This window comes from Mirounga angustirostris, unplaced genomic scaffold, assembly GCF_029215605.1.
Source record: "Mirounga angustirostris isolate CCGP_5_RB_7025 unplaced genomic scaffold, mMirAng1.0.hap1 SCAF_14, whole genome shotgun sequence".
Lineage (NCBI taxonomy): Eukaryota > Metazoa > Chordata > Mammalia > Carnivora > Phocidae > Mirounga > Mirounga angustirostris.
This window is the reverse complement of record NW_026991722.1, coordinates 54,780,272-54,806,420: the sequence shown is the minus strand read 5'-3', so window position 1 is coordinate 54,806,420 and position 26,149 is coordinate 54,780,272. Positions and strand designations below refer to the sequence as shown.

The 26,149-nt window shown below is 42.9% G+C and overlaps 1 protein-coding gene and 1 pseudogene across 2 annotated transcripts in view; one reads left to right on the top strand and one right to left on the bottom strand.

The window, feature by feature from the left end:
- Positions 1-947: 947 nt before the first annotated feature.
- EPB41L3 (erythrocyte membrane protein band 4.1 like 3) overlaps positions 948-26,149 on the top strand; it is a 245,232-nt gene continuing 220,030 nt past the window's right edge. Inside the window, exon 1 of one of the 2 annotated variants that reach the window (XM_064577880.1) lies at positions 948-1,164. The gene's annotated coding sequence lies outside the window, so the exon portion shown is untranslated. The remainder of the gene's footprint in view (positions 1,165-26,149) is intronic. The other variant, XM_064577892.1, reaches the window with a different exon arrangement.
- On the bottom strand, positions 14,391-14,519 carry LOC123853365 (U4 spliceosomal RNA; annotated as a pseudogene).

Below are 26,149 nucleotides of genomic sequence, written 5' to 3'. Positions count from 1 at the left end.
AGGAGTGAGACGTTTCTGGGTGATTGGATGGCTTTCCAGACTGGTACTTTTCGTATTTTTATAGTTTTTCTCCTAAGGAAGACTTTGCCAAAGCTTTCCAGAAAGCATGACTTCAGGTGGTACTCAGAGGCAGAGGGAAGAGTGCGCTTGAAAACGAGAGGAAGGAGAAAGAAAAATAATGTTTCCTTTGTTTACTTAAAAGGCCAAGAGTTGTGCAAAACAGAGGCTTCATATATGCTCCAGCGTGAGTTTTCATGGCCTGTACTCGCAACCTCAGGATCGTGCAAGCACGTCGCTGGCACACTGGCCCTTCAGGACTGCAGGCAACAGCAGGGGTAGATGGCTTCTTAGGTGCTGGAATCCGACGGGACTCCAGGACTTATCTCCACATTTTAGCGCTTCGGGTGAACTTTGTGTAAAGCTTATGCGAAAACAATCCCCAAGCCACTTTCTAGCTCACATCCCCGCACACTGATTGCCGCTATGAGGTTAACTCTTTTCAGAGATTGCACAAATTTCATACCAGCAAAAACCAAAACCAAAAAACAAACCACCAAGTAACCAGGTCCCCTTAAGGCACACGAAGGGCATTTCTCTTATCTTCTCTCTTTCCTCCAATACGCAACCTACACAAAATTGTGTGTGTGTGTTCGTTCGTGTGACGGATTCTTCCTCTGCTTGCAAAGCCTGAGCAGCTCCCCAAACTCGCTGGCTCTAAAGCCCGGTTAGGCCTGGAAGGAGACCCACTCAGCGAACTGGCCGCGCGGCGGCGGGGAGCGGGGCGGAGCCGAGCGCCGGGACCGCCCAGGAGCGGGGCGCAGCCAACCAGCGGGCGGGGAGGGCCGGCCGGAGCGGGCCGAGTGGCGCGGGCTGTCACAGGCGCCGGACGCGCGCTGCAGGTGGCAACTTGGCGGTGCGGCCGCGGCCGCTGCGGGAGGAACCCGGGTCTGGCGGCCCCTTCCAGCCTCCGACAGCCCTTTCCCGCCGCCGAACCCGAGACCGGACCCGGGAGATTCCGAAGGAAAAAGCCGCTGCGCAGGGACCTGTGAGCCGCACTACCTCTCTTCTGCCCTTGCGCTACTTTTTTTCTTCGAGGAAGGTTGTGCCTGGGGGCTGCGGGCAGGTTCCTGGAGGGGCAGGAGAGGAAGGCTTCGGGTGACCCAGGTGAGCGCTCCTCCTTTCCGGTGCCCCATCCCTCTTCGCAGCCGTGCGAAGGCCGGGACACCGGCTCGCCCAGGGGGCAGGGGCCGGGGCGCGGGCGCCTGCCCTTGGCTCGAGGTCGATGAGGGAGAAAGCGGGGAAGGGGTGAGGCTGGCCCGGCCGGGGGGCTGCCTTCCCCGGGCCCGCCTAGATCTGCAGGGACTCTCGGGCCGGCACCCCAAGGAGAGGAACAGGGCCAGAGGTGCTCTGAGAGGGCCAGAGGGCTTGCACCCCAGATCAAGCTGGCCGGGATCGCCCCCACGCGCGCAGTTCGGGAGCCGCAGCCGAGCCCGGCGCGGCGCCTCTGCGAAGCCCTGGAGAGAGCGCGTTGGGCCAGGCGAGAGCAGGAATCTTCAGTCCCTGCGAGCCTGAGGCGCTGGAGGACGTCATCCCTCTCGGCCCCGGCAACTCCTCCTCCGCCCTTCGCGCCTCCACCCCTCCGCGCCCGCGGCTCAGCCTATTCGGAGATTCCGTGCCTTTGCCAACGCGCGAAGTGGCTGCTGCTGTCGCTACGCTCCCTGCCGTCGCCGGAGCTGGAGCGCCCCGGGGTCCGGCTGTCCGGCCTTGGCCGCCTAGTTGTGCTCCAGAGGCGAGTGGGGCTGGCCAGTTCTCCGCGCGGAGGGCGGAGGTGAGCGCGGGCTCGCTTTCCAGTGCTCCCTCTATCCCTCCCCGCCCCCCTGCAGCTTGAACCGCTAGCTCAGAGAGCGGAATCTCAGAAACCAGACCTTTCTTGCTCTGGGAAATTGGGGGTGCTTGTGGTGGCGGTGGAGGGGAGTTCCTAGGATGGTGAAAGCTTGGAGGAGAGGGGAGAGCCTCTGCCTCTATCTGGGCGTTTCAGCCCCTGCCTTAAAGTGACCAATGGCTCCGACCTCCGTGTCCGGGCTCGCGGGGTGAGGGTGCTGGCGGCAGTGCGTGCGTGTGTGTGTGTATGAGGGTAAGCGTGTGCGATCCTCCGCGAGGCAGAGGCGCACCCCCACTCCCCCTGCTCAGTCTAGCCGGGGGCCCTCAGCCCCTCGCCGCGAGAGGCGCGCAGCTGCATCCCAGCAACTCAGCGCTGCTGCCTCCTTTGCTCCCGCCCCAGTTCCCAGGCCCCTCCACCTGGGCGCGTCCCAGGGTGAAAATCATCTGGCAAGAGGTTGAGGGTGGAGGATCAAGGCGCTCCCGGAGCGAATGAAGCGGTTTTTCAAAATCCGGGGGAGCGCCCCTTGCAGGGCATTTCATTTTCCCGCTGCTGGACTGTAAGGACCTCGGGTGGAGGCTGGCGGAGGCTGGCGGCGCTCGAGGGAGGGAGGGCGTCGTGTCACTTGGGAAGCCGAAGTTGGGGCTGCTGAGCAGCCGAACTCCCTGGGGCGCGTCTTGCTCCGAGGCTGGGGAGCTAGGCCGGCGGGCCAGCTGGAGGCGCGCTGCGCGGGAGGTGGGGTGGCCGGGGACCCGCTGCGGACGGGGGGGCGCCACTGGGCCGCGGAGCGAGAGGGCTCTGGGCCGGCAGGGGAGGGCGCGGCGGGGCTGCGGCGGCCTCCGGTGTACCCGACTTGAGCTGAAAGTTGAGGACGGAGTCCTCACTGTGCCGTGACAGCTCTCGCGGCCACTGCGGATCCAGGAGCACCAGGCACGCGGCACATTCGGCCGCCCCCTCGGCCCGCCTGCCACGGCTTTCGCTTTTCATTCTGCCTTTGCGCGGGGAAAGCCTGGGGTGCTGATGGCGAAATCCTCTCTGGAGAGAGGGGCGGCGTCCAATAAACGCGAGAAAGGGAAACGCCGGGATCCCGCGGATAGTGCAGTCGCTTGTAGGGTGGCGGGGAGCACCAAAGATCCCTAGGCAAGTCAAGACTGACCCAGTCGGGAGGTTTTCGGAGGGGCTGAGGCGTTAGAGCCCCCCACCCCGCCCCCAGGCTCCTGTGTAATTCCTTCCGAAGTGCATTGGATTAAAACTAGGCCGAGAGAGGAGGACTGGAATCCACGAAATGAATGAAAGTCGAAATGACTGTAAATCCCAAATCTAATTCCGGTTTAAACCTAAATTCCATTTGATTAGAAACAGACTCTAATCTGGTAGAACAGAGTCTAAGTGGAGGCCCCTATATTGCATTTCTCCAAATGACAGTTACTAAGGGGCCCAGCAAGGTTTGACCTTCCTACCGCCGGGATTATGCTGTGTGTGGAGGTGGGAGTGGAGGTGGGGGTGAGGGTGAAGGTGTATATATGTCTACACTTAATTTATAGCAAGGAAGGTTCAAGTTCAGGTTGGTTTTGAAGTGACCTTGCAGGCCTCCTTCTTCCCCTTCCTTTTTCTGCCATAGGCATTTCCCAGCTGGATTAATTACAGTAGAGACTTGAGTGACATCAGAGGTTAAAGATCCTCTCTCCTAACATAAGTTTCCAAAGAGGACTTTTACATAGGCTTCTTAGAACCCATAGTAACCCCTGGAAAACATTCTCTGTTCTGAGGAGCAGAGGTACAACATGAAATTATATAACTAGATTGTGACCCCTCAGTCCCAATAATGGAGACCTCCCCCTCACTAGAATGTAAATTATTGAGGGCAGGCTCTGTGTTTCACATCCTTTTATCCCTGGGGTCTGGCATATAGTAGGTGTTCAATTAGCATTTATAGACTGGTGCTTGTAATTAAAAACAACGGCCTGAAGACATTTAATAATTTCTAGGATCAATCATTATTAAAATCAGAATATTAAACTAATTGTAATAGTCACTTGAGGACTAGTATGCATTGTTTAGTCACATCTGTTTTTAAACTATTTGGGATTGGTGCAATCTCTTTGAATAAGAATGCCCTTAAAATATAGGAAACTTAGAAATAACAGAATGACAGCTGCGTGGCCAAAGTTCCTCCATACTAGTCTGGTTGAATACCTCTAGAAACAGGTATCTCACTACTTTAACAAGTATTCTATCTATTTTAGATACATTCATTATTTGAATGTTAGGATCACACAGGCGAACATAACATGGCCTCTGCCTACATATTCTATTTAGTGGGCCAAAAAGAAAACATGGATTTTGTTGCTATTGTATAGGCAGGTGAGAAAGGTAAGAGGTCTTGGCAAAGTGAGCCCCAGCTTTGAGCAGCAACAGCAAAAGAAACTTCATTAAAGAAGGGTCCTGTGGTTTGGATTTGAAGGAGAAGTTCTTCCCCAGGACTATATATAAACAGACCAATAGCAAGTTCCCTGAAGGTCACCCTGCCTAGCTACTCATTCCTTCCAGTTCCATCTCTCCCACATGCCCACCGTTCTTATTTAAGAAGTCTGTATGTCTCTCTGTTTCTTCTCTTCTTGAGGCCAGGGCAGTTGGCTGTGAATGGTTCATTAAAAAGATCCAGGGAGCCGAATGAGTCACGGTCCACTCTGGGCAGCCACTTCCTCATCTGGAAGAAGAAGAATAATTTTCACCTGCCACACTGTGAGAATTCATTTATGACTTCAGGGTTATCAGAGGTACTGGGAAGAAAGTGTGAGACCTAGCACATGGAGCGTAGAATTTTCTGATTCAGAACTAGTTAACCAAGAATCACAATTAGATAACCAATTAATCACATGATTAATCAATAGAGAGCTAGAGGCTAGAAATTGAAAAGCCACTTTAGCATGATCTCCATAGTAAAGATGGAGAAATACAGATAGCTGTTAGAAAGTTTATGACTTGTCATTTTGCCAGAGAGTCAAAGAAATTGCAATATAGAAATCAAAGGTAGCCACCAAATTGCTGAAGAGAAGAAAATTATTTCTTTTTAGTTGAGTAGCATGTGAGGCTTTTGTTTGGGAGCATTTGGTGCCATGATGACATGTCCCATTAGAAAAAGCAGTTCTGCTAGATGCCCAGCATGTGTTCTAAAGTGCTGTGGGTCACATAGCCCAAAGCTTACCAAAGGATCGTACCCTGGTGGGATTGTGGACAGAATTCATGAACATAGGAGCTGAAATTATACTATCTTGGAATCCTCTATAATGAGCAAGTGAGCAGCTAACTAGGTTAAGAGGAGTGATGGGATAGGGAATGGCACTGAATATAATTGGGGCTGAACAGGAGAGATTTGAGTCAAGTAGAATGAATGAAGATCAGAAGAGGAGAATAGATATTAATGGACAAAGGAATGCATGTAGTACTTATATTGGGAGCCCTGAAATAAAAGGAGGGTAAGAACTATCCTTTCTTAGTGTGGATGTGAAATGTGCAGACAAGGATGTGAATCAAAACTTGGTCACTTCACTGCTGACTCCATCTTATGTAAAGTCTCTGAGCTGCAACATCCCCACTAGTAAAATAGGGATGGGAATGCTTCCTGGGGAGAGATCAGGAACAGGTAAACTCTTAGCATGCAGACTGGCTTTTAGGTTAGCTGCCCTGGCACCAAGCTTCTGTTTTCTAGAAGTAGGAGTGGAGGTTGATTGAATGGAGTATTACCAGATCTTAACTTTTCAGCATCTGTTAGAAATCTAGTCTTGCATTTCTACCTGCCAAGTGGATATCTACCCAGCTGTTCCATGGTCACCTTACTCTCAAGATGTCTAAAACTCATCCATCTGTTTCATACTTTCCTCCCTTATCTTGGGGCAACATATCCTGAGTCACCCGGGGCGGGAGGCGGGGGGGCTGGGTCTCCATTTGTTTATGCTTTCCTTTACTCACATTGCTCCCCCACAGACACACATCATGGATGTCAGAGGCCGTGTTGTGGTGGCTTCTACTGTCGCTTCCCACCCTTCAGATTGCTACCCATTCTGCCCCAGGCCCTTGCCACCTCCTGCTCTTTGGACCATTGTGCTAATCAGCCTAGCCCTCCTCCCTTGGACCTCCCACTTCCCCTAACTTCTGCATGTACTTCAATCCTTTCATAGTACAGCTTTGATTATATCACTCCCCAGCTCCAAACCTCAGGTCTTTCCTATTTGCTAAAACCTTTAGATCTGCATTCAGAACCCTTGGTTCTCTCTCCTCACTTTACACGTTCAGTGTTAAATCCCACTGGCTCCAACAGGAAACCCATAACACCTGTCACCATTTCTGATGCATCTATAGATTTTATTTTTGTGTTTTTTGCTCACCCAATTCCTTCAACTAAAATGCCCCTCCTCACCCTAGACCTTGAAATCCTACCAGTGTTTCAAGACCCAGCTCAAAGATCACCTTCCTCGGGAAGTTTTCTTGGTCATGCTCAGAAGGTCTCTCTGCCTCACCTTTCCTTCTGTAGCTCTTTTGCTTATCCCATGTATTTCTTCTCCAGTGCATTCCTATTGATTGAGAACTTATTCATCTTTGTATTCACCGCTAAGGGGTGCCCAAAGTGGGGGCTCTGTAACTTTTCACTGAGTGAACCATCACATAGGGATTCCTGAGAAGGGCAGAGACAGGGGAAAGATGTTCTAAACCCAAGTCAAGGCAGTATAGCTAGTACCCAACCCTTGAGCTGGCTTTTATAGGCAATGTAGGAAAGAAGCAGTTATCTGGAAACTTCACGAACCACCCTCTACCTCATTTTTGTTTAATTACACAAATAATTTAAGCCTTGGTAGCTGGAAGGATTCATATAATTCTTAATATTCTTCATAGAAGAGGTGAGAAAATGATGAGACAAAGCAGACTTGCATGTGGAGAGCCAAGCCCATAGTAATTGGGCTGAAAGAAAAATGAGGCTTGCTGGGCAAGACGCCCCTCAAGTGCTGAAGCATCCAGAAATATGTGCGAGAATTCTTGGTTCTGGGCTCCTGAGTTTGTCTGATCTAGAATCTCTTCTTGTAGGAAGCTTTTCATCTGATTCCTATCATGGGACCTTGATTCACAAACTATAATCATGCCTTGTTAATTAGCATGGGTAGTTGTTCCAATGTTTCTGATCCAGAAGAATGAAAAGACAGCCATTCCTCTTGTGTATACGACATGTTTGAGGACAGGTGGAGAAACAAATTATTGTAAAAAGCTTGCCAGCTTCCGTATTCCAGGAATGGAGATGCTTCCAAACAGTCTTAAATATACAACCTTCAAACTTGAGAGTATAAATCCTGCCTCATCAAATAGTTATAAAGTACCCATTGCCCATGAGGAATGAGCCAGTAGAACAAACTCGGGCATGATCAGGTACCAAGGTTTTGAATAGTTGGAATTACACACTTTACTAGGATGTTAGAATTATATACTCAGATCTCTTCTGGAAAATGCGAAATTAGATGGATCTAAGTGAACAAGAGCTGTTGGGTCTATGTTATATAGATTTTGACACATCATGTTTATAAAGTTTACGTAAATATGTTTCAAACTGGAAAAGACATTAGTCATCCACTATGTGAAAACATTTGGCCACACACATGCGAGTCCTATCAGGACAGTTTTCCAAACCCAGCTCCCCTGACAGCTTGTTCAGCCTTTCTCCACCGCAGCTTCCTCACTGGGAAATGGACATAAAAGAGAATTATTATCTCTACATTCCACAGAGGATAAAAAAACTGAATAACATCATAAAGTGAGACACAATATTTTCATTACTAGCCTGATAGTTTTTTTAAAAATCTGCAAATCTCTCCATCTCTGTAACCTTTTCAATATAAAAGTACATTGTGGAAGATTCACGAGAACAAATTCAAATACAAGCAAATATTTAACCAGAGACTCATATTCACCTTTTCCTAGAGAACTTATTTCTCTCCCCCAATAGCCACAAAATTCTGCAGAGCTAAATCATCAAACCAGGAGTCCATGTGGGCAAAGACCACTTGGATAAGCTAGAGGTCTGATGTAAAAGAGAATAAGATATATTTGCATTCCACCTAAAATAGTTGTTTCTTTGGATGCTGGTGCCCTTTTTAATTCACATTGTAAATAAAAATACCTATACAACATGAGAATATTTAAAACCCTAAAGAGCAGAACAAACATGATGATAGATACACAGTGAGCGCAGTGGCCTGCTATTATGTTCAGTACCCATCCCAACATGTAAGGAGTCTAAGGGAAGGATCTTTTGGAGCAAAGAGGAAAATGTTCATATGTGGATAGCTGCAAATAAAACGTGCCACCTTTTGCCTACTTCTTTTCTATGTCTCAGTGTTTTGCTTTCATGCCAATTTCACAAATTCCCTTTCATCTCAGTCGTAACAATGATTTTTAACCTGGATCCTTAAAAAATTGTTGAAAGATTGTCATTTTGGGAGAGTGTTCTCCCTGCCTTCACCTACCTTTGCGTTCCTCTGAGCTAAGCTTCTGTTCCCCACCCGTACACACACGTTGGTGTCTGTGTTATTTTAGTCTGGATTCTCTTGGAAACAGACCCTGAGATAAGGATTTGGGAGCAAGTAGGAGGCAGTCATACTGCCACAATCATCCAACTGCCAGTGGGTTCTCGCTGAGAGTCTGGGGACAAATCACTTAAGTTTTCTGAGCCTTAGTTTCTTCTTCTACAAAACGAGTTTAGTAATACTTCCCTAGCAGCGTTGTTATAAAAAGTGGAAATAATATTTACAGAATGTCTGGCACATAGTAAGTGCTCAAACAAATACACCCATCCCTTTGTATCATATGATGCATATTTCTTAACACTTAATTCAGTGTGAAAATTTATATTTAACCAGTTGACTTTTACTGTCAATATTTATGTCTCACGCTTTTGGTCCTGACTATGTTTACTTATTTTTTAATCATTTAAAAAAATAAACCTTAACCCTGAGGATATTTAAATGCATAAAATGCATTTTAAATGCAATTTTCTCTTTGCCACTTTTCAAGTTGTTGGGTTTTCAGTTTTTGTTTTTTGTTTTTTTGATAGCAACCAAAGCAACATGCAATTAGGAAGATAAACCTGATAATCCTACTGCAAAATGTTTCTGCATTTCAAAATCAAATAGAAATTATTATTTTGTTAGGCTACCCTTCTGTAGCTGCATCATTCATGTTGGAAAAATAGTGAGTATCAGGGACATTTATCTCTGTCTACACTAAAATAATCTGTGGCAAATTCATTTAGGCCCCTTGATCTTGAAGTGATCTACATTGCTCATTTAATTACCAAGATAATTAGGTAAAACTGCTGTACTTCATTTTTTTCAAATGGACAGAGCTGATGTGATTTTTTTTTAAGAGCACTTTAATTTATAGTGGATACAAGAGTAACCCATGTTTCCAAGGCCAAAGGGCTTAATAACTGTAGCACAACTCTATTTCTTTGACTTTGTTACCGCCTGCATCAATGGTAATTCTAAACATAGTCAGATTTCTCCTGACCGGCCTTTAGAAACCCTTGGGAATCCCCTGCTTGCAAAACCAAGCCTTCTCTCTGCAGCCTGAACCCTACTATTTTTATTTGCTTTTTTTTTTTTAATGATTTTATTTATTTGAGAGAGAGAGAGAGAGAGCATGAGGTGAGGTACAGAGGGAGAGGGAGAAATAGACTCCTTGCTGAGCAGGGAGCCCAATGCAGGGCTGGATCCTAAGATCCCGTGATCACGACCTGAGCCGAGGGCAGCCACTTACCCGACTGAGCCACCCAGGCACCCTTTTTACTTGCTCTTATTCCGGCCACCATACTGACATTGAACATCAAAGATCCCAAAGGCACCAATGGATGCTGCTAAACTCGCTGTGGCCCGAACCTAATATGGAGTCACCAGGACTGCCAGTGAGTGATGTGTGCCTTGGCCTTCCTCAAGTCTGGACTGGGTGCAGGTTGTGGGTCACTGCTTAAGGCACTGTTACCCTTTGGCCCCATGAGGTCCAGGATTCACCTCTCGCCTTAGGGACACCACCACACAATGATGCCACTTAGTGGATTTTGTGATTGCAGACAAGTAGCTCTTTCACCCGAGACTCAGACACAAGCATCTGGGTGCTTGGATGGAGGATGGCACAAGACATACTCTGTATCATACTCCAAGTCTGTTACCGCTTCTGTGTTTTCATATAAAATGCTGGGTGCATGGTAAGTGCTTGCACAAGTATACCCAACTTGTAAGCATATGAAATTTTGGAATTTATCAGATAGGCACTGGGGAAGCAAGGAGGGATTTTATGCAGAAGAGGGATATGAGGAGGTTAGACATAGAAATATTACCATGGCTGCGAGTGGACAAAGTTTAATGGCACAAGAGGACGGGAAGTTAGATGGGCAGCTGGGAGGCTTTTCATCTACCAGTGCAACCACACTGATCTTAGACCAAGGTTTGTACCTTGATTCTTTCCTCCCTTGACCTGGGTCCTTTCTCAGGAGACTTCACTTTTCCTCTTATGGTTAGATACTGGAAAAACAAAAGATCCTATTTTTTAAAAGGTTGGATGACTTAGATACTTTTCTGTCACCAAATTTATGAATCCCAGGGAATATTATTGTGTTACAACATCATCTGCATTGTATTTATAAAGGATGAGTAGTTTGTGCTATTCTTAGCTATTTGAAAAACATATTAAAGATGAAAATGAATTAGGTAATGCAACAATGAGTAATGCTGTATGTGTGACCTAGTTGTCAGACTTTCTAAGTAAAAAAGTATCATGATGTCTTGTTTTGTTTTTTGTTTTATGTCCTGTACTTTTAACATATGAATATACTCTTTTTTTTAAAGATTTTATTTATTTATTTGAGAGAGAAAGAGAGCATGAGCAGGGGTGGGGGAGGTAGAGAGGGAGAGGGAGACTCAGACTCCCCACTGAGCAGGGAGCCAGATGGGAGGCTTGATCCCAGGAGCCCGAGATCACGACCTGAGCCGAAGGCAGATGTTTAACTGACTGAGACACCCAGGCGCCTCACATATGATTATACTCTTACGTTTCAGGTTGCTTCATGTTTTATTTTGTCTCATTTTCTTTAATCATTTATTATTATTATTTTTTATTTAGAGAGAGAGCATGCACACGTTGGGGAGGGGCAGAGGGCGAGAGAGAGAGAGAGAATCTTAAGCAGGCTTCAAGCTCAGTGCAGAGCCCTCCGCGCAGGGCTCAATGTGGCGCTCAATCTCATGACCATGAGATCAGGACCTGAGCCAAAATCAACAGTCGAACGCTCAACTGACTGAGCCACCCTGTGGTGTCCTATTTTGTCTTCAGTGTAGCTTTGCTCTCCCTAGAATACGGTTAGGGGATAACCAAATGTGTTTCAGGAAAAATAAGCACTGGTATAATTTTCCAGATTGTAGGTTCATCGTCACTTAATTTCCCTGGATGACAGTTTACTCATCTTTATGATGGAGTTACAGCTGCTTCAGCTTTCAAATCTACAATCCTAAAGCATCAGGATAGATTAAAAACCTTTTGTTTTTTAAACCTAATAACACAAACCTGATAAACCTGCATAAGCACCATGATAGTTCTTACAGGTCAGTGTTATTGAAACACAGTTTGACACAAGGAAATGAAAAGAGCGCTTTGCTGTATAAACATCCTACAGAATTCTTTAACGAGAATGGTTCATTATTATTAGCACAAGTAATATAATTTTAATTCTCTAGATAATTGATAATAGCCTGATGACAGTTAACCTGTTTTTTTCTGAACTGGCTCAGCATTTTCCCTGTTTGACCACATTACCTAGAATTTCATTTTATTTTCCTCTTTTCCTCTTCTTTACCTCTCCTCACCAATTTGGGTAATTTTAAAGATATTCTGGGTAGGTCTTTGTCCCACTCTGTCAGAAAAATCCCAGGGTTGGAAACAGGAGGCCAAAGAGTGCAAGGTGGGATGAAGGGTGCAGGGCCTGTAATTTGGGTACTCAAGAGGGCTGTGGGGAGCAGCAGTGGCCAAGGAATCAGCCACAGGATCAAACCCTCCTTCTGGTTTTTTCTCCTCTGCTGTTTGCTTGACAGCATTTTTCAGATTGCTGGCTATTAGCAGACAGAGCACGTGCAGAAGAGGTAGAGCCTCTTGAGGGGAAACGCTCCAGGGGCTGGGGGTCAACTCCAGGCACAGGAGGGGAAGGGCAGGTGGTTTTTAAATAAATACATACATACATACATACATACATACATAATAAATAAATAAAATTTAAAAAAAAATAAAGTTACTCTGAGTCATCTTTACAAAACCTAACAAGATGCTTTCTCTGTGTAGTTTCCATTAAAATCTATTGATAACATAAATATGGGCTAATGTATAGCCCATCTTTCATAATGCTTCCTCCTGGCCTCCATTTGGCATAGGGAAAGGGAGTGTCGGTTATATCTGACTAGCTGTTTGCCTAGTGGAAGATAAAAGTCCACCAGGAAGGGCTGGAATGTAGCGAATGGCTTTCACTGTGAGCTGCTTTCACTGTGAGCTGCTTACATGATCCTACAAAGAACAGCTGGACTGAACGACCAGTAGCTCTCCATGGAAATGCAAGTAACTTACTACTTGGAAATGAGTTGGCTTGAAAAGAAGTGATTGACCCCTAAAATTATCGCTTTGACCAAAAGTATAATTTCAGCAAGATTGAGAAAAAGAGTTGAGAATTTAAAAATGAAAAAGGGAAAAGCATCATTTCCTCACGTTACACTTCACTGTGCCGGATATGGATGAAAGTGAATGCCGAGTACCATGGGCTCGAGAGGGCAGGTTGTGTTGTGTTCACAGAAAATTAATCAGAGTCAGATAAATGTGCTCTTCCTCTTTTTCTACCCATTGCCCCTGAACATCATCCTAGCACCCCTCCCCGCCCCACAAAACCCCAAACTCTCTTAATAGCCAAGAGCCAGATTTTTTGACATAGTAGGTGTTTAGTGGCTTAGCATTGTGAACTAGGATGGAAATTAAAACACATCTGTTTGTGGATTTTTGAAAACAGTTTAAGTGTCAGAGTTAATCAGAGTAATATTTTAAAGACTTCTGTCTCTATTAAACTTCTCCCTGTAACTTCAGAAAGCATTGGTTATCCCTTTAAACACCAAACAGAGTGCTGTGGGCATATGCCTTCTACCTGGGCTGAAAACACTGAGTTCTGTACCAGATGCATTCTCTTTTTGATGGTTGGATGGTTTTGTTGTTGTAGAGACAAGCTGAATTTGTCCATGCGGGGTTGCTTGCTTGAGATTTATGGTGTAGTTCTTACCCATTTTTTGTTGACTCTTCTCTATTCGCAAAGAGACACGCTGAATTCAGGAATTTGTTTTTAGGCATTGACCTACTAAAGAATCAGTTTGCACGTGATGTGAAAGCCAGCATCAGAGATGTGGGCAGGACCAGGTCAATGACCTCTGAATGTTTTGAAGCCTTTTATTTTCAACTGTAATCACGTGGGGGGTTGCAGGAGTGTCTTGTGCCCTTTAGACACAGGTTGAGCAATGTTGCTGACGTAGTCTTCCTCTTTTTTGAGCCAGTGGTCTTCTTTTAAACTTCTTACACCTCCCCCCATAAGGAATGCCTGCCTTTCTCAGACTTTGGGAGGTTTGGGCACCCCTTTTCTGAGTTGTTTTTCAAAGCGGAAGACAAGCAATGATCAAAGAGTAGTTTAATGGATGTTGTGTATTTTGTTTTTAAGAGCATGGAAATGCTTTTCTTTAGCCTCTGGCTTTTCAGCCCTAGGGGTGGAAAGATTGGAGTGATAAAAGGCAGAGACCTACTTTCTGAACATAGGTATTCCCCATTTTACAGATGAGTCATTTTTCCAAGAGTGTATTCGTCAGTAGTTGTTTAGAATTTTGAGTGCTTTACCCTGAGAGAAAATGTTAAAAATTATGGCTAGATTCCAGACTAGCCCAGACAACTATATTCAACCTATATGATAAAAAAAAAATTTTTTTTTGGAACTACTAGCATCAGTAGTGAGACTTTGGAGTAGGAAGCCCCATAGAGAGCCTAAGTTGAAAATCTTTGGACAAGTATCAAGTGGTTTGTGATCCCCTTCCTAAATCTCTTATTTATCTTCCAGTGCCCACATCCTGAGTCACACTTTTATGCTTATAGTCAGGCTTTCTTCTCTCCTTGCCTCAAATTTATTACCTTCTCTCTTTCTCAAACAAAACTATCATTTTCTTCATTCTGCTGATCTAATAGGAAAGCAATCCGATTGAATTAATAATTTTTGCAGAAAGGAGTGATAACACTGTAATCCTTCCATGCTATTTGCATTAAAAGGCAGAAAATCTTATAACTCAAATCAAATAGAAGTTGTATTTATTTCAGTTTGGTATTCATTTATCATTTTTATAAGCATTTTTAAATAACTGATGTAGGCCATGGGAATAAACAGGTGAATCAAATATGTTTATCATCTTATCATCGGGAGATGAGTATTTAAATACCAATAAACATGGTACAAAGTGTGATCATGATGATGAGTTTCAATTAGCAATAATCGCGCCTCGGATAAACCTCATTGGCTACGATACTGCCACTGCGTAAAGCTTGATGATGATGAGTTTCAAAAGAGAATTTTATGAAAATGTCAAATCTTATACATGGGGAAAGTGGGTAAACTGATACAACAGTATTGAAAAATAATTATGCATTATCTTATAAAGATATGCACACTGTCCAACATAGAACTTCTGCTTATCATTAAATATGATATTAATTTAATTTAATATTAAATTGATATGACATTAAATATCTCAATAAACCATGGAAAAATTGTCACACATATGCACCGTGAAATGTTTCAAAAATATCCCTGATAGCAAGAGATTGAAAAACAACACAAATGTCTATGGGCAAGAGAGTGGATAAATAAATGATGGCATATTCACAAAATAAGATATTATGCAGCCACAAAAATGAATGAACTTCAGGTTCCAGCCAACCACCTGGATGAATCTTTAACACAGCTGATAAAAAAAAAGTTACAGGAGATTGAATGATATAATACCACTTTTATAAGGCTTGAAACCATGCAACACTTAACAGCATTCTTTAGGAAAACCTAGGGGGGAGGCAGGAGGACCGAATAAGTAGATGCAATGATATTGGTAGTATTCTTGTTATTAAGATAGGTGATGGGTTCACAGATATGCATTTTATTATTGTGCTTCAGAGCTGACACTATGTATGAAATGATTGCATAATAAAACATTTTATGCACATTTTTTAAGTGGCCACCCCAGTTATGCGGAAACACTGAAGAGGAGCAGTTAATTGTGACAGGGAGACTGGGAAGCCTTCACAGGGGAGGTGGTGTTTACCCTGGACATGAAGGAATAGTAAGGCTTCAGGGGTCAGACAAATGTTGAGAGGTGGAAAGTGATAAGGGAGAGAGGGAGGGAGAGGTACACACATACATGGTGGGCTTGGGTCTGAGCCACATGGGTCGGCTGTGTGGGAATTATGGGTATAAAAGCTGATGTTACGAGAGGATGGGGTGAGGAAGGGGCTATGTCACAGTATTTCTATGCAAGGCAACCAGGTGACCAGGATGCCTATCACCCTCCTCAAGAACCTATGAGATTACCCATGCCTGGAATGAAAAAAGAAGCCACAGGTAGAACAGGGGGTAGGAGAGGGTGGTGTGGAGAAGGCAGGAAACCCAGGTAAAGAAAACCAGGAAGACTTCTCGAAGGAAGGGTTGAGATCCTGGGGGAGAACCAGAGGGCGCAGAACCAGGACATCCCAGGCAGAAGGGGATTTGACCCATGGAGGGAAGGATTCCATAGCACAGAAAAGAGGTTGTCTTTTGGCAAAAAGAGAATAAGGAAAAGTCATCAGAAGAGGGGGGTGTATGGGGTGTCTGGGTGGCTCAGTTGGTTAAGCATCTATTTGCCTTCGGTTCAGGTCATGATTTCCAGGGTCCTGGGATCAAGCGCCACATCGGGCTCCCTGCTCCGCGGAGAACCTGCTTCTCCTTCTGCCTCTGCTGCTCCCCCTCCCCCTGCTTGTGCTTTCTGTCTCTGTCAAATAAATAAATAAAATCTTAAAAAAAAAAGAAGAGAAAGGTGTATGAAATTTCAGAAAGATTCTAGACAAACATTAACATTAAAGAAGTCTATAGAATCTACACCTCTCCAGTTACCACACCCAGTGTCAGACGTCAATGGATACAGGATTCTATTTTTAATACATTTATTAACTACGGGCATCCATCTTCCCAATATATACATTTGCTCTCTTTCTGTTTTTCTGTCTGTTAGAAAATATCTTTGTGTATACATATACATCATAGTTACCTTGGATGCCAGCTGAGATAGGAAGAAAAAAAAAGGGAAGATATAAGGAAAAAGAACGGCCATTTACTGAGCACCTACATGTGTGCCAAGTGTTCTGCTGCAAGGGCTGGTAGTGTCTTTATTTCTGGCTTTCGCCACACCTCTGCAGAATGTAACGTGAAGAGAAGCAAAATCAAAGCTTACACAAGGGGAATGACTCACCCAAAAACCAAGTTGATTCAAAAAACACAGACTATCTCTGTGAAATCATAGTTTCCCTCCTTCTTCACAAGCCCCCCCCCAAAAAAAAAGAAAAAAAGGGGAAAAAAAAGAGAGAGAAACAAAGGAAATAAAAAAAGAAGCATCTTTAAAAATTTGTTGGCGATTAGATACACTGCAAAGTTTAATCCCATGCATTTTGTGCTCAGATGGCTAACATTTTTAAAGATTCGCCCCCCGTCTCGATGATTTCCTGTCCCAGTCTTGATGGAAGTTCTAACACCTTATCAGTTGCTTCCTTTAAGGTACAGGCTGCCCCTTCAGTCATGCTGTTCTAACAGAGGTCCCTGGAGAATGTACTTTGATAAAATGTTTTGCTGTAATGAGCCTTGTCCCCTGGCTACATTCCATGGTCCCTCTTACCTTGACATGGCTCAGATCTGTCTTTTCTCACTGATTTTACTAATCTATAATTATTTTCTTGTTATTGTAAATCATAATCACGCTTTCCGTTGCTATTTATTTCTGGAAACCGCATATTAAGATAATTATTTTTATCTTCCCGACAGTAAAGTTACAACTCATAAATTTTATAGTCATTGTGCATGGGTATTAACTCCATAGCGTCCTGCCTGTAGCTTCTCAGTGAAGAGAGTTGTGAGGTTGTTTCCTAAGAGTGAACGGAATGCAGAAGGGACTTGACAATGGATAAAGTTTGCAACAACTTCTGAGGGGGAAGGGACAAAACAGCCCACGAGGCAGAGCAGAGAGGGTTGCAAGCAGCATGGGAGGGCCTCACCATGTTAGAAAGGGCTGCCTACCCCGGCCCCACGCAGCATCCCCAGAATGCAAGCTCTGTCCCTGATTCTCGCTCCACTGGAATGTAGGTTACCTGCTGATACTGGGAGATAAAAGTAAGCTGGTCTATTAACATTTCCCACTTCCAGATGAACCATAAAGTTGGTTTTAAATGATAAGCACAGCACAGACACTGCATCTGACCATGTAGGAGAAACAGTTATTCTTTCAGAAAACAACCTGGAGATTCGTTATAGGGTGATGAAGCTTTCTGCTGGAGCTTTATAAATTCATTTTTTACAGCGAATCATCATAGGGTGGCAAAGTAATTTGAAAAATGAGTAATTCCGTACAACTATCCCATACAGAGAAAGGGACGTCAACTGCAGCCTCCAGTATGTATGGAATAGCCTGACATTGTTCTGACATAAAGACCAGAATCCTGCACATGGCCACTAGGGTCTGTTCCTTGCTCCTTGGTCTACTTCTCCATCCTTCTGCAGCCTGCCTCATATCATTTGCCCTCCTGCTGTCTGCTCTGGACACAGAGATGCTCAAACAGTTCCATCTCAGGACTTATGTACATTCTTTAAAATGACTGAAGAATGCAAAGAACTTCTATTTATGCATGTTATACCTATTGACATGTATTACATGAGAAATAACAACTGAGACACTTTTAAATACTTACTTTAATGTCCTTAAAAAGAACAATAAAATTAGTCCATTCCATGTTAACATAAATATTTTTATGAAAGTTAACTATATTTTCCAAAGCAAAAGTAACTTAAGGTAGGGGCGCCTGGGTGGCTCAGTCAGTTAAGCGTCTGACTATTGGTTTCGGCTCAGGTCATGATCTAATGGGTTGTGAGACTGAGCCCCATGTAGGGCTCCATGCTCAGCAGGGAGTCTGCTTGAGATTCTCTCTCTCCCTCTCCCTCTGCCCCTCCCTCTCCTCGTACGCATGTGTGCACACACGGGCACTCTCTCTCTAAAATAAATAAATCTTTTTAAAAAAATGAAAAAAAAATTTAGGGTAGAGTGCCACTGCAAACCTATTTGATGTCTGGCTTAAGACAAGAGAGTGGATTCTTAAGTCTACTTCTATATAAGAAACTGAGGGTGTGATATACATCATGTAGCTTCTGGAAACTTCTACAGTTCACTCCTGAGAGAATGAGAGTGAAAAGGCCAATAATGTCTTGGTATGACTAGGTAAAGATTTTAACCTCATCAGCCTCCTGTAAGAGTCTTAGAGGCCTCCTGGGGACCCTGGACTACACTTTAAGAACCACAACTCCAAACTCATGGGCCTTCATTTGGTTGGAGATAAGTCAATAGGGTGACTGCCATATAACAGAAAATAAGGTTAACGAATTGAGTTGAGGCTAAAGCATATCCTACCTTATTTGGATATTCCCCATCTTCTGGGAAGGAACTGAGCATTCCTGCCCAAGAGGCAGACAACAATTAGGGACATCCCAAAGGCACCCCCCCAAATTTACATAGCTTTGTATTTCCTAAAGGTCTTTTTCAGGCATCATTTTGTTTGATCTCTACCATAACTCTGTGAGGAAACCAATACAACTGTTAATCTCCTCTTCCACCCAAGGAAAGAGATGTTTAGTGGCTTTCTTAACGTCATCCAGTTCCTTCAAGGACGACCAAACCCACTCCTTGATTCCCTAAGGCCTTCCCTGTGGAAGTTGTCTTTCCTTATTGCGAGGTCTACCCATGTACACAGAAATCATGGATAGAAAGTGATCCAAAGCAGATATTTAAGCTTACTTCAATTGTAGTGACTCACAGATACCAGTGTATTCTCTTTTCTGATTCTTCAGCAAACAAAAATAGTTAATGTATGCGAGAGGATCAACTAGATCCTTTGGTCAGTACTATGAAAGTGTGCATGTCTATGATGAGAAGAAAATTCACCATTCATTACCAGGACCAGTGAGAGCAGATTAAACAAATGCTATCCACAAGCCAAGTTACTAAACTTTTAAAATATCCAAAGAACATTAGGAAGACCTTGTATGGACTCTTTTCAAGGTGTCCTGGACTTGGATGCTAAGGAAGGGTGCTGTGGACTGAGTGCTGACTGGCTGGCTCATCTCTGGTCTTTGCAGGCCTATCTGCCATGATTTCTACCATAACCCTGAGAAAACCAGTGCCCTTTAAGTAACTATGCTCATCCTACCATCTGCTGGGAGGAAGACCAAATTTCTTCAGGAAACATTTCTTCAGCAAGCTAGGCTGCTTTTGTTCTACTACAAACTGCAATCTTTTTAACACTTGACATGGAGAGTTGACTTATATCCTTATATTCATTCTTTCCTTTGAAGATTAGGTCTACACAGGGTGGCCAAGTGGTTCCAAAGAACCGTTCTGACACTAGCTTTTTTGTTTTGAATTGTAGTAAAATGCACATCACCTAAAATGTGCCGTCTTAACCATTTTTAAGTGTGAGTTCAGTAGTGTTGCAACATTCACGTTGTGGTACAACCAACCCCCAGAACTCTTTTCATCTTCTCACCGAACAATAGCCCCCAATTTCTCCATCACCCCCAGTGCCTGGCAACCACCATTCTACTTTCTGTCTCTATGAACTTCCCTACTCTAAGTACTTCATGTAAGTGTAATCATACAGTATTTGTCGTCTTCTGTCTGGTCTATTTTATTTAGCATGATGCCCTCAAGATTCATCCATGTTGTGGCACATGTCAGAATTTCATTCTTTTTAAAGGCTGAATAGTATTCCACTACATGGAAATATCCCATTCTGTTTATCCATTTATGCATCAGCGTACTTTCGGGTTGCTTCCACTTCTTGGCTGTTGTATACAATACTGCTGTGAACATGGTTGTACAAATAACTCTTTGAGATCTTGCTTTCAATTCTTTTGAGTTAACAGTAGCTTTTGATGGAATGGATTAGTAGTGTAAGGCAGCGGCCCAGGAGGCCCCAGAATGCCCAAGGATCACAGAATTCCTCCAGCATGACCTTGGCACAGCCTGGTTTTCCAAGGTGACTGCTCATGTGGAAAGCCTGTGACAGATGAGCTGTTTTCAATGAAGGCTCAGTTTGGGGAGTTCCATCTACTTGAAACGATGTTTTATGTGATTTTATACTGTAAAATTTCTTCCCTAATAAAGCAACTATCATGGCTTATAGGATTGAAAAACAATGTATGCTAGAATTTTTATGCCATGTAAAAATTTTTTTCTGCATCTTTGTAAAAAGAAAGGAAGAACTTATTTCCTTGGCCCTTTCTCTGAAGAATTCAAATTCTGGTCTATGGCTCTGACCTGTAGCACGTCTAAAATGGGTTATAATATATATTCTTTGAAAATGTATAATCAGAATGATTTTAGTCAAATGCTTGTTGGGATGTGTAAATAATTTTACTGGGTTTCTGATTATAATTTTGAGTCAGCTAAGTCTTTACCTTGTAGCAGTCCTCCCCACCCCCCTCCCCATTCTAGTTCAGACTTGCTTTAATTATTTTTATGTCCCTGTATGTTCATACAACTCTTTCATAGTCTCTTTCTGGAAACATCTATTACATATTCAAAGTGGCTTGCATGTGTTTTCTCTTATTTGCAACTGCTAAATGAAAATGTTAATGAGAGATCCCTTTGGCTCTCTCATCAATTATCTACCTTGTTTTTCTGCAGCAATTTTCTCCTTAATCCACAGCATCTTGGCAGTGGGGCAGTTTCAGGAAAGGAGGGAACTCTAATTATCATGCTTAGTATGGGGGTAAGTTACCAGCAGTTTTTGAATTATTCCTAAACAATTTTTCTTCTTTTTTCTGCCCACCTTTCCTGTCTCACTGCCTCTTGGAACATGGAATGTGGATCTGGCCATCATCTGGAAAAATGTTATCTCGGTGCCATGGGGCATTGATTATGTGGGTGAGTCCTGAAATTAATGTTTAAGTTGTTGGTTTCTCTGTTTGTAGAAGAAGAAAACTGCCAAATGAAATTGTTTGATGGGAAAATACCTTCAGCTTCCCAGTGCCCATGTGTGTGTACCTCCATGTGCCTGCAGTTAGAGTTAATCTTTCTGCATTAAAGGGGAGAAATCCTGATGTGTATTATTAGGAGCACCCAAATTCAAATGAAACAAGGATCAATCATATTCAGTGACAAAAGTTGGTATTTAAACTTTTGTGTTGGAATTCTTTTTTTGCGGGATTAATATAATCTTGAATAATAGTTCTTTATAACAAAGCAATTCAAAAAGATCACACGTAGTTTGACATGGAATTTTCTAAGGCTCTTGTCCAGTTGTCTCTATAAATCACACACCTCAAATATTCATTGGTACCAGTTATGGCAGATAGAAGTGTATTTATTTTTGTGGTGCTGGCATTGTTTCTAATGTAAATGCATTGGAAAACAACACAGTGGAAATTGTTCACTGTTGATGTATTTACATTAAATGATTGATGAATCTTGACGTGAAAACTTCCCACTTGAGTTGGTCCTTAGTAGATGGACAAAGTCAAGGTAGCAAAACTGTTAAATATCAAACTTCATCTTCATTGTTCCAAAACTGGGTGATAAGAATATAACAGGCACTCAGCTTTTCTGCATGTAGGACCAGGGCTGGGGGAGAGGGTTTAAGTCCACTGGTGGATTTCTTGCTATGGAATGGAGACTAAAAAGCAGGCAGATTTTAAATACAAATAATAGATTCTTAAATAATTTTTTTTCCCCTACTTCTCAAGCATGTAGGAAGCAGGATTCCGAGAGAAGTCTTTGATTAGCATGATATTACAGAAGGGGCTGGTCCAATAGCTTCTACACCTTTCTTAAAGTACTTAGCATGGCTGATTCCTGGAAAAAAGAAATCAGTTGAGGTATACCTCCATAGGAAAATCATTGTCTTGGTTATTATCAATTCCACTTTTATATTGAGTCTCCCACTAAGCAAATTTCAAACTGCCATGTCATTGTCTTAGCCAGTTGAAGTAGCAGGATTTCACTTGCTGGGAGCAAACACATTTGTTGTTGCAATCTGTTATTTCTGAAATTTCTAAAATTATATTGAGTGTTAGCATGAAATTTGGCATCCAGGTTTGTAAGATTTTCTATTCTGGTGTAAGTAATTTGTGAATCTTTATCTTAGATGATTTAGTTGCCCATAAATATCCTTAGGAATATGTGTCATTTGAGTTTATTCTGTGAGCTGTGAGTAGTTGATTTGACACAATTACCACCTAATCAGCTGTTTTGCCCATTGGGTTATGTTATGATTCTTTGCTCCATATTAAAATCTCTTTCCAGGGGAGCCTGTGTGGCTCAGTCAGTTAAACGTCTGACTCTTGGTTTTGACTCAGGTCATGATCTCAGGGTCATGAGATTGAGCCCTGAGTGGGTTTGTGCTCAGCGGGGAGGCTGCTTGAGATTCTCCTCCTCTGCCCCTCCCTGCACTCACTCACTCTCTCTCAAATAAATAAATAAATCTTTTTAAAAATATCTCCTTCCAGGATTCACATTATATGTTTTCCTCTTTGTATCTTTCCAGGTCTTTTCATCTCTCTCCTTCTCAGAAACAATAACCAGCTAGACAATCATCCTTCAAATCTCATTTTCTTTTCCAGTAATGAATGATCAGTAGCCAAAACCTCCTTATTTTAAATTGGTCATGATCTAAATCTTGTGAATTCTTTTGTCTGGGACCTTGAAAGCCTTCTGAAGATAATGCTTTATTTGTGAGAGGCTCAGAAAATCTTCATAAATCTCTGATCCTAAAAGTAGCAAAGTACAAGCAAGGCTGTTTTCCTATTACTTTTCAACTGACTCTGTAGCAGTACATGCATGTTCTCCCCACCAGACTCTTTTGACTTGGGGGGTCATTCGAGGGTTTTTTATTTGTTTTTGTTACACTTATAGGGAGGGAGATAGGCTGGCTTTGCTGTCTGAAGGGTTACTGGTTTGGTCAATTAGGGACCATTCTCTAAAACAAAACAAAACAAAAACACACACAAAACAGCTGGTAGATTTGCACACTGACACAGTTCACTTCCCGTGCTCAGATGATATGTGCTCGATCACACATCATCACCACCTTCACACTGAGCAACACATTCTGACTTCTTCTCCCCGGACACTGGGCTAATGACTTCACATTGAGTCCCATTTAATTTTCGTAACAACCTTATGATACAGGGACATTCTATCACCTAATTTTATGGGTTGAGCAAACCGAGGGACAACTTAACCTGCCAAAAACCACCGGGGTCATTAATTCATAAAATGTTTTCACTAGACACGTTGTCTTTTAACCAGCTTAATATACTTCTTGACTCTTCTGTGCCCCTGAAGATGGAATTTTGATGCATCTCAGACAATAATTTGTCATGTACAACTAAATGTGTCTTTTACCTGGCAGTTATATAAAGCTCTTTCCTGAGTTAAAAGTGACAATCCTGTGGTGGCAGGGCCCCGGGGGCAAGAGTGATTATAGTAAAAGACATCTTAGTATGGTGATTTGCCCTGTGAAAGTGATTTCTTTTTCTAGAGAAGTTGATACTTTTGCATCTGACAGGATAATCGTATTTTAATAGAACTAGGAGTAGTTTTGGAGGAAAATCGGAGGCTAACACTTTTCCAAATTCACATAAACCTTGTACCTGCAAATTCCATTTGGATTTCCAACTCTTGTTTTTGAGTGTTATTGAACACCCTAATCCAATCATGAGTACGTCTCTAATAGCTAATTTTCTGCTTTATTAGTTGGGGTAATAAGGCCTTCTCAAAATCAGAGAGACATGAAAAGCAAAAAGTTATCTTGGTCAGCTAGTTCACCTTGCTTGTGTCTTTCAAGGTATCCATTGACAATGCAGGAGTTAATGGAGCCAAGCTATGGAAATGTTTGGCTGGAATGCTGGTATTTCCGGTTGCTCCCATCCTATCTTACTTGGGTTTTGCAACAGCTTGCTAAGCCCTCCTTTTCATCTTTATTCTATCCTCAATCTGGCTTCAGAGAGACATATCCAAACTATAAATTTCTTGTTTGAAATACTCCGGTGGTTCCATATTGCTTCTAATAGAGCTTCTCCATAGGATTTCCACACCCTGCTCAGTATTGACCACTTGTGTGGGTGACGCAGGTAAGGTGTGACTCATAAATCAGGTATTAAAATTTAAAAGGTATATATATGTTTTCAAGATTTTCTTCAAATTCAAGTTAGTTAACATAGAGTGTAGTATTAGTTTCAGGGGTAGAATTCAGTGATTCCTGGATTACATGTAACACCCAGTGCTCATTAAGACAAGTACCCTCCTTAGTGCCCATTACCCACCCAGTTACCCCATCCCCACACCCACCTCCCCTCCAGCAACCCTCAATTTGTTTCCTATAGTTGAGTCTCTGATGATTTGCCTCCCTCTCTGTTTTTATCTTATTTTATTTTTCCTTCCCCTCCCCTGCGTTCATCTGTTTTGTTTCTTAATTTCAACATATCAGTGAAATCATATGGTATATGTCTTTCTCTAACTGACTTATTTTGCTCAGCATAATACACTCCAGTTCCATCCACGTCGTTGCCAATGACACGATTTCATTCTTTTTGACGGCTGAGTAATATTCCATTGTATATATAGATATATATATATAGATATATATATATATCTATATATCTATATATATATCACATCTTCTTTATCCATTCATCAGTCTATGGACATCTGGGCTCTTTCCATAGTTTGGCTATTGTGGACATCGCTGCTATAAACATCAGGGTGCACATACCCCTTCGGATCCCTACATTTGTATCTCTGGGGTAAATACCCAGTAGTGCAGTTGCTGGGTCATTGGGTAGTTCTATTTTCATCTTTTTGAGGAACCTCTATACTGTTTTCCAGAGTGGCTGCCCCATCTTGCATTTCCACCAACAGTGTAGGAGGGTTCCCCTTTCTCCCAGATCTGTGCCAACATCTGTCATTTCCTGACTTGTTAATTTTAGCCATTCTGACTGGTGTGAGGTGTTGTCTCATTGTGGTTTTGATTTGGATTTCCCTGATGCCGAGTGATGTTGAGCATTTTTTCATGTGTCTGTTAGCCGTGTGTATGTCTTCTTTGGAGAAATGTCTGTCCATGTCTTCTGCCCGTTTCTTAACTGGATTTTTTGTTTTTTGGGTGTTGAGTTTGATGAGTTCTTTATAGATTTTGTGTACCAGCCCTTTATCTGATATATCATTTGCAAATACCTTCTCCCATTCCTTAGGTTGCCTTTTAGTCTTGTTGATTGTTTCCTTTGCTTTGCAGAAGCTTTTTATCTTGATGAAGTCCCAGTGGCTCATTTCTGCTTTCATTTCCCTTGCCTCCAGAGACGTATCTAGTAAGAAGTTGCTGTGGCCGAGGTCAAGGAGGTTGCTGCCTGTGTTCTCCTCTAGGGTTTTGATGGTTTCCTATTTCACATTTAGGTCTTTCATCCATTTTTAATTTATTTTTGTGTATGGTGTAAGAAAGTGGTCTAGTTTGATTCTTCTGCATATGGCTGTCCAATTTTCCCAACACCATTTGCTGAAGAGACTGTCTTTTTTCCATTGGATATTCTTTCCTGATTTGTTGATGATTAGTTGACCATAGAGTTGAGGGTCCATTTCTGGGTTTTCTGTTCTGTTCCATTGATCTATGTGTCTGTTTTTGTGCCAGTACTGTCCTGTCTTGATGATTACAGCTTTGTAATACAGCTTGAAGTCTGGAATTGTGATGCCTCCAGTTTTGGTTTTCTATTTCATTACTTTGGCTATTCAGGGTCTTTTCTGGTTCCATTCAAATTTTAGAATTGTTTGTTCTAGCTCTGTGAAAAATGCTGGTGTTATTTTGATAGGGATTGCATTGAGTGTGTAGATTGCTTTGGGTAGT